Genomic DNA, 8,964 nt, shown 5'->3' on the forward strand with positions numbered 1-8,964 from the left:
AGACAAACGTGCCTAACAAACACCCACGTCTACTTGGGTTCGTGTGAATACTTGGCCGGAAAGCACGAGCCAACAATTATGTTTATACATCTCTCAGACGGTTAATCCACGATTTCGTTGTAGACTTCTTGAGACACCAGTTCAGCCGATTTCTGGGGAGATTAGGGTCTCCATGGTATAGGCTAGAATCCATAGAAGCAGTGCTCTCTGATCTGAAAGATTTGACCTTGTCTGTGGCGCTTTAAGTAGGATTGCCAAGAGAATGACTTGCTAGAGCTTCACCCTCCATCAGATTGACTGACCACTGACAATGGCGTTTGACCTGTAGCAGAGGAGATCAATGACCACGGGTAATGGCTTTGATCATTTATAGCCTGCCATAGAAGAAGATCATTCACAAGCAAGGAAGACAGTAATACCAGAGTTCATTCAGAAAGACAAAGCAACTCCGACTCTCAACTCTATTCAAATCCCTTAAAACACTTGTTTTACAAATACAAATTATGAATAGTTTCCTCTAATCTATCAACCTTCTGATTCTGTCTAACTAAGACCTACAAGGCAACCATTGCTTGCTTCAAGCCACAATCCTCGTAGGATCGACCCTGACTCGCTCAAGTATTACTTGGACGACCTAGTGTACTTGCTGGTACTGCTGCTGTACGAACAGTGTGGGGTTTGCGTACACGTGCACCAAGTTTTTGGCACCGTTGCCGGGGATTGTTGAGTTTGGACAAACTGCCGGATTGTTTTGCTCCTTAGATTATGTAAGTTTGCTTTACATTATTTTAATTGAGTCTTTAATTTTTGTTTTCTTCTTCTTCAATTTTTGAAAATTCTTAAAACCTTTTCAAAAATATTTTTCTTTTCTTTGTTTAATTTGTGTTATTAGTTACAGTCTTTGTTATGTTCTTGTTGAGTCTCTGTTTTTTGAAAGAGTATAACTTTTATTAAAGTCTTTTATTTTCTTTTCCTTCAAATCTTTATTTCGAAAACTTCCTAAAACTTTTTCAAAAATATTTTTCTTTTCTTTGTTTGATTTGTGTTCTTGGTTTGAGTCTTTGAGTCTTTTATTTTTATTTTACTCTTCTTCAAATTTTTGAAAATCACAAAAATCTTTTCAAAAATATTTTTATTTTGTTTGTTTAATCTTTGTTCTTTGAATGTGTCTATGTTCTTGGTAATTTCGTGTTCTTTGAGTCTTCCTTTCAAAAATTTTTCAAAAATAATTTTTCTTTGGTTTAACCTTGTGTCAAGTTTTTTGGTGTTTTCTTTTTATTTTTCTTCAAATTTTCAAAAATTTGTGTCTAATTTTCTAAAAATTTTAAGTTTAGTGTTCTTTTTATGTTCTTTGAGTCTTTAAATTTTGTTCATTGTGTTCTTGTGAGTCTTCAAGGTGTTCTTGAGTCTTGCATGTGTTTTGATCTTAAAATTTTTAAGTTTGGTGTCCCTTGGTGTTTCCCTCCAAAAATTTTTGAAAAACAAGGGTGCTAGATCTAAAAATTTTAAGTCTTGTGTCATTTTTGTGTTTTTCTCTTTCATCATAAAATTCAAAAATCAAAAGAATATATTTTCTAACAAAATTTTTAACCATTTTTTTGAAAATTCTAAAATAAAATTCAGATTTCAATTTCAAATTTTTATCTTATCTTATCTTAGTTGTCAAGTTTTCAAAAATCAAAATTTTCAAAATTAAAAATCACATCTTTTTCAAAAATCTTATCTCTTTCAAAGCCTATCATATCTTTTTCAAAATTTAAAAATCCTATCTTATCTTTTTCAAAATTCAAATTTCAAAATCTTATCTTTTTAAAATCAATTTCAAATCTTTTTAATTTCATATCTTATCTTTTTCTAATTTCTAATTCTAATTTCAAAATCTTTTCTTATCTTAATTTTTATCTTATTTTAAATTTAAATCTTTTCTTATCTTATCTCTATTTTCATTTTTCTTATTTTTATCTTTTCTTAATTAATAACTTATATTCTCTCTCTTATTTTTCAAAACCACCTAACTAACTTTTCCCTCTCTCAATTTTCAAAAATCACTTCTATTCTTCTCTCTTCTCTCTTTTTCAAAACCTCCTAACTAACTTTTCTATTCTTAATTTTCGAAAATACTTCTCCTATTTCTCTCACTTCTTTTTCAAAACCACCTAACTAACTCTCATCTCTCTCAATTTTTGAAAATTTCTCTCTCTTCTCTCTCTTTTATTTTTTCGAAATTTACATTTAAAATTTAAATTCTTTTTAAATTATTAACATAATTTTTGCAAACTTAATTTAATTAATTAATTAAATAAAAACAAAAATATTTTATTTCTTATTTACTTTTTCTATTTATATCTCTTCTCTCCTCATCTCTAATTATTCAAAACTCTCCTATCCCTATCTCTTCACTTGGTCTACCTCAACTTCTTTATCTTTTTTCTTTTCTTCACATCTCACTTGGAGTTTTTTGCCAATTGGCATAGAAAGCTCTCTTGTGATTTTCCTTCCATCTCTACTTCTTCACTTCTTCTTCACTTAGTCTCTCTTCTTTCTTTTCTTCTTGTTTATGACTAGAAACTGGGATAAAGAGCCCCTCTTAACTCATAATCCTGAACCTGAGAAGACTCTAAGGAGGCGTTTACAACAAGCTAAAGCACAACACTCCGGAAGAGACCTTTCAGAAAGTTTTGAACAAGAATTTGAGGACATGGCTGAACCACAAGAGGAGCCTAGAAAGGTCCTTGGTGACTTCATCATGACTACCTCTGACTTTTATGGCAAAAGCATTGTTGTACCTACCATTGGAGCTAACAATTTTGAGCTTAAGCCTCAGTTAGTCTCTCTTCTGCAGCAGAACTGCAAATTTCATGGACTTCCACTGGAAGATCCACATCAGTTCTTAGCAGAATTTTTATAGATCTATGATACTGTAAAGACTAATTGAGTTGATCCTGAAGTCTATAAGCTGATGCTTTTTCCCCTTTGCTTTAAGAGATAGAGCTAAGTTTTTTGGTTAGATGCCCAACCAAGAGAGAGTCTTGATTCTTGGGAAAGCTGGTTAATTCTTTTTGGCTAAGTTCTTTCCTCCTCAAAGGATGAGCAAGATTAGAGTGGAAGTTCAAACCTTCATACAAAGAGAAGGTAAATCCCTTTATGTAGCCTGGGAAAAATACAAGTAGCAGATCAGGAGATGTCCTCCTGACATGCTCTCAGAGTGGTCCCTCATAGGCGTGTTCTATGATGGCCTGTCTGAGATATCCAAGATTTCCTTGGATAGCTCTGCAGATGGATCTCTTCACTTAAAGAAAATGCCTGCAGAAGCTAGAGAACTCATTGAGATGGTTGTAAATAACCAATTCATGTACACCTCTGAAAGGAATCTTGTAAACTATGGAATCTCTCAGAAGAAAGGAGTTCATAAATTTGAGACTCTGAATACCATCCTGGCTCAGAATAAGATCTAGACCCAACAGGTCAACATGATCTCTCAACATCTCACTGGGATGCAAACTGCACCTGGCAGAAATCAAGAAGCTTCTCTTGAAGAAGAAGCTTATGATCCTGATCAACCCACCATGGAGGAGGTGAATTATATGGGAGAACCCTATGGAAACACTTACAATCCTTCATGGAAGAACCATCCTAACCTATCATGGAAGGATCATCAAAAACCTCAGCAAGGTTTCAATCAAGGTGGTAGGAACCAGAATAAGTCCAATAACAGACCACCATTCCCATCCTCTCAAGGGAATATGGAGACCTCTAAGCAGAGTCTCTCTGACTTAACTACTCTAGTCTCCAGCCTCACTAAGACCACTCATAGTTTTATTAATGAAACAAGGTCCTCCATTAGAAAGTTGGAGGTACAGGTTGGTCAACTGAGCAAAAAGATCCCTGAGATTCCTCCTGACACTCTTCCCAGTAACACTGAGGTTAATCCTAGAGAAGAGTACAAGGGCATAACCATGGATGAAGAAGCCGAATTGGAGGAGAATGGGAAGGTGTTGAATTCCAGTTAAGGATCCTTCACTGGGCATTCAATGCCCACAATGGCAGCAAGCCTGGCATTCAACGCCAGTGATGAAGTCCTCACTAGGCGTTTAACGCCCATCCTAGCAAAAAAACTGGCATTGAACGCCAGTTAGGGAGCACTGGTGATGAGCGGATAATTTATACGCTTTTTGACATTGTTTTTAGTATGTTTTTAGTAGGATCTAGTTACTTTTAGGGATGTTTTCATTAGTTTTTATGATAAATTCACATTTCTGGACTTTACTATGAGTTTGTGTGTTTTTCTGTGATTTCAGGTATTTTCTGGCTGAAATTGAGCGACTTGAGCAGAAATCAGATTCAGAGGTTGAAAAAGGACTGCTGATGCTGTTGGATTCTGACCTCCCTGCACCCAAAGTGGATTTTCTGGAGCTACAGAACTCGAAATGGCGCGCTTCCAATTGCGTTGGAAAGTAGACATCCAGGGCTTTCCAGCAATATATAATAGTCCATACTTTGGCCAAGCATTGATGACGTAAACTGGCGTTCAACGCCAGCCTTCTGCCCAAATCTGGCGTCCAGCGCCAGAAAAGGATCCAGAACCAGAGTTGAACGCCCAAACTGGCACAGAAACTGGCGTTCAACTCCACAAATGGCCTCTGCACGTGCTACACTTAAGCTCAGCCCAAACACACACCAAGTGGGCCCCGGAAGTGGATTTATGCATCAATTACTTACTCATGTAAACCCTAGTGACTAGTTTATTATAAATAGGACCTCTTACTATTGTATTAGGCATCTTTGGATTACCTTATGATCCTTTGATCACGTTTTAGGGGGCTGGCCATCTCGGCCATGCCTGGACCTTCACTTATGTATTTTTAACGGTAGAGTTTCTACACTCCATAGATTAAGGTGTGGAGCTTTGCTGTTCCTCAAAGATTAATGCAAAGTACTACTGTTTTCTATTCAATTCTTCTTATTTCGCTTCTAAGATATCCATTCGCACCCAAGAACGTGATGAAGGTGATGATTATGTGTGACGCTCATCATCCTTCTCCCTTATGAACGCGTGCCTGACAAACACTTCCGTTCTACATGAATTAAGCTAGAATGAATATCTCTTAGATCTCCTAACCAGAATCTTCGTGGCGTAAGCTAGAATGATGGCGGCATTCAAGAGAATCCGGAAGGTCTAAACCTTGTCTGTGGTATTCCGAGTAGGATTCAATGATTGAATGACTGTGACGAGCTCCTAACTCGCGATTGCAGGGCGTTAGTGACAGACGCAAAAGGATAGTAAATCCTATTCCAGCATGATCGAGAACCGACAGATGAATAGCCGTGCCGTGACAGGGTGCGTGAGCATATTATTCACTGAGAGGATAAGATGAAGCCATTGACAAGGGTGATGCCTCCAGACGATTAGCCGTGCCGTGACAGGGCATTGGATCATTTTCCCGAGAGATGACCGAAAGTAGCCATTGACAGTGGTGATGTATCACATAAAGCCAGGCATGGAAAGGAGTAAGACTGATTGGATGAAGATAGCAGGAAAGCAGAGGTTCAGAGGAACGAAAAGCATCTCCATTCGCTTATCTGAAATTCCTACCAATGTTTACATAAGTATCTCTATCCCTATTTTATTATATAATATTCGAAAACACCATTATCACTTTATATCTGCCTGACTGAGATTTACAAGGTGACCATAGCTTGCTTCATACCAACAATCTCTGTGGGATTCGACCCTTACTCACGTAAGGTATTACTTGGACGACCCAGTGCACTTGCTGGTTAGTTGTATCGAAGTTGTGACAATTATGAATTAAGATCAAAGCACCAAGCTTTGGAGCCATTACCAGGGATTGTTCGAGCCTGGACATCACAATTTCGTGCACCAAGTTTTTGGCGCCGTTGCCGGGGATTGTTTGAGTTTGGACAACTGACGGTTCATCTTGTTGCTCAGATTAGGTAATTTTCTTTTTATTTTTTTTTCAAAAATTTTTCAAAAATATTTCTAAAATTTTCTCATCTATTTTCGAAAAAAATAAAAATGTTTTCAAAAATAAATTATTCTATGGCTTCAAAATTTTTAAGAATGAATTCTAGTGTTTCATGAAATATGTTGAATCATATCTGGCTGTAAAGCCATACCCAAACTACTTTGGGATTGGTATTCAACTAATCACTCTAGCCCATGTAATTATATGTTGCATCCTGGCTGGCTGTAAAGCCATGTCTAAATTCGTTTGGACTGAGGCTTGCAATTGGTTATCAAGAGCAAGCTAGTTGGAGCTAATCCACCTGCTACTGTTCCTGATCTACCCGCTGTTGATCCACGATCACCTGCTGAAGCTTGGCTGGCCATAGGCCATGTCTAGTGTTTTGGACTGGAGCTTTCATTGAAAGCTTGGCTGGCTAGTGAGCCATGTCTAATTCCTGGACTGAAGCTTTAGACTAACATGGCAAGATTCCTGGAATTCATATTAAAAATTTTGGAATCCTTATTTTTTTCTTTTTCATATAATTTTCGAAAAATATAAATAAAAATCCAAAAAAATTAGAAAATCATAAAAATAAAAAATATTTTCTGTTTCTTGTTTGAGTCTTGAGTCACATTATAAGTTTAGTGTCACTTGCATATGCATCTTGCATTTTTCGAAAATATCATGCATTCATAGTGTTCTTCATGATCTTCAAGTTGTTCTTGGTAAGTCTTCTTGTTTGATCTTGATGATTTTTTGTTTTGTGTCTTTTCATGTTTATCATATGCATTCTTGAATTCTTAGTGCGTAAGCATTAAAGAATTCTAAGTTTGGTGTCTTGCATGTTTTCTTTGCATTAAAAAAATTTTTCAAAATATGTTCTTGATGTTCATCTTGACATTCAAAGTGTTCTTGGTGTTCATCTTGACATTCATAGCATTCTTGCATACATCACATGTTTTGATCTAAAAATTTCATGCATTGCATTTTTTTTTTGTGTTTTTCTCTCTCATCATAAAAATTCAAAAATCAAAAAAATATCTTTCCCTTTTTCTCTCATCAAATTCGAAAATTTGGATTGACTTTTTCAAAAATTTTTAAAATCAAATTGTTTCTCATGAGTCAAATCAAATTTTCAATTTGAAAATCTTATCTTTTTCAAAATCTTTTTCAAAAATCAAATCTTTTTCAAAATTCTTAGTTATTTTTGAAAATTCCAAAAATATTTTTCAAAAATCTTTTTCTTATTTTTATACCAAATTTTCGAAAATAACTAATCAATTAATGTTTTGATTCAAAAATTTGAAGTTTGTTACTTGCTTGTTAAGAAAGATTCAAACTTTAAGTTCTAGAATCATATCTTGTGATTTCTTATGAATCAAGTCATTAATTGTGATTTTAAAAATCAAATCTTTTTCAAAACTAATTTCAAATCATATCTTTTCAAAAATATCTTCTTATCTTATCTTTTTCAAAAAAATATCTTTTCAAAAATATCTTTTCTAACTTCCTAACTTCTTATCTTTTCAAAAATTTGTTTCAACTAACTAACTAACTTTTTGTTTGTTTCTTAACTTTTTCAAAACCACCTAACTAACTCTCTCTCTCTCATTTTTCGAAAATATCTCCCTCTTTTTCAAAAAATTTCTTTTTAATTAACTAATTATTTTTATTTTTTATTTTTGAATTCAAAAATTTTCGAAAAATACTAACTAATTTTCAAAAACCAATTTTCAAAAATCACTAACTCTTTTTCAAAAAAATTTTCGAAAATTATTCCTCCCCCATCTCATTCTATTTATTCATTCATGTCCTAACATCTCATCTCACATTCCAATCCTCACAGTTGTGTTTCTTCCTTTACATCACATCCTTTATCTCCCCCTCTTCTTCTACTTACAAAGGGATCCCTATACTGTGGTATAAAGGATCTCTATTATTATTATCATTTTTCTGGCCATTCTTCCTTGTCATATGAGCAGGAGCAAGGATAAGAACATTCTTGTGGAAGCAGATCCAGAACCTGAAAGGACTCTGAAGAGAAAATTAAGAGAAGCTAAAATACAACAATCCAGAGATAACCTTTTAGAAATTTTCGAACAGGCAGAGGAGATGGCAGGCGAAAATAATAATAATGAAAGGAGAATGCTTGGTGACTTCACTGCACCTAATTCCAATTTACATGGAAGAAGCATCTCCATTCCTGCCATTGGAGCAAACAACTTTGAGCTGAAACCTCAATTAGTTTCTCTGATGCAACAGAACTGCAAGTTTCATGGACTTCCATCTGAAGATCCTTTTCAGTTCTTAACTGAATTCTTGCAGATATGTGATACTGTTAAGACTAATGGAGTAGATCCTGAAGTCTACAGGCTCATGCTTTTCCCTTTTGCTGTAAGAGACAGAGCTAGATTATGGTTGGATTCTCAACCCAAAGACAGCCTGAACTCTTGGGATAAGCTGGTCACGGCTTTCTTAGCCAAGTACTTTCCTCCTCAAAAGCTGAGCAAGCTTAGAGCTGATGTTCAAACCTTCAGACAGAAAGAAGGTGAATCTCTCTATGAAGCTTGGGAAAGATACAAACAGTTGACCAAAAAGTGTCCTTCTGACATGCTTTCAGAATGGACCATCCTAGATATATTCTATGATGGTCTATCTGAGCTATCAAAGATGTCACTGGACACTTCTGCAAGTGGATCCATTCACCTAAAGAAAACGCCTGCAGAAGCTCAAGAGCTCATTGACATGGTTGCTAATAACCAGTTCATGTACACTTCTGAAAGGAATCCTGTGAATAATGGGACGCCTATGAAGAAGGGAGTTCTTGAGGTTGATACTCTGAATGCCATATTGGCTCAGAATAAAATATTGACTCAGCAAGTCAATATGATCTCTCAGAGTCTGCATGGAATGCAAGCTGCATCCAACAGTACTCAAGAGGCATCTTCTGAAGAAGAAGCTTATGATCCTGAGAACCCTGCAATAGCAGAGGTAA

The 8,964-nt window shown here is 35.4% G+C and overlaps 1 non-coding gene across 1 annotated transcript; it reads right to left on the bottom strand.

Moving 5' to 3' along the window:
* Positions 1-8,477: 8,477 nt before the first annotated feature.
* On the bottom strand, positions 8,478-8,585 carry LOC112774430 (small nucleolar RNA R71). Its single transcript, XR_003188922.1, has one exon. It is a non-coding gene; the product is annotated as a small nucleolar RNA R71 (small nucleolar RNA).
* Positions 8,586-8,964: the final 379 nt, after the last annotated feature.

Source organism: Arachis hypogaea, chromosome 18, assembly GCF_003086295.3.
Source record: "Arachis hypogaea cultivar Tifrunner chromosome 18, arahy.Tifrunner.gnm2.J5K5, whole genome shotgun sequence".
Classification (NCBI taxonomy): Eukaryota; Viridiplantae; Streptophyta; class Magnoliopsida; order Fabales; family Fabaceae; genus Arachis; species Arachis hypogaea.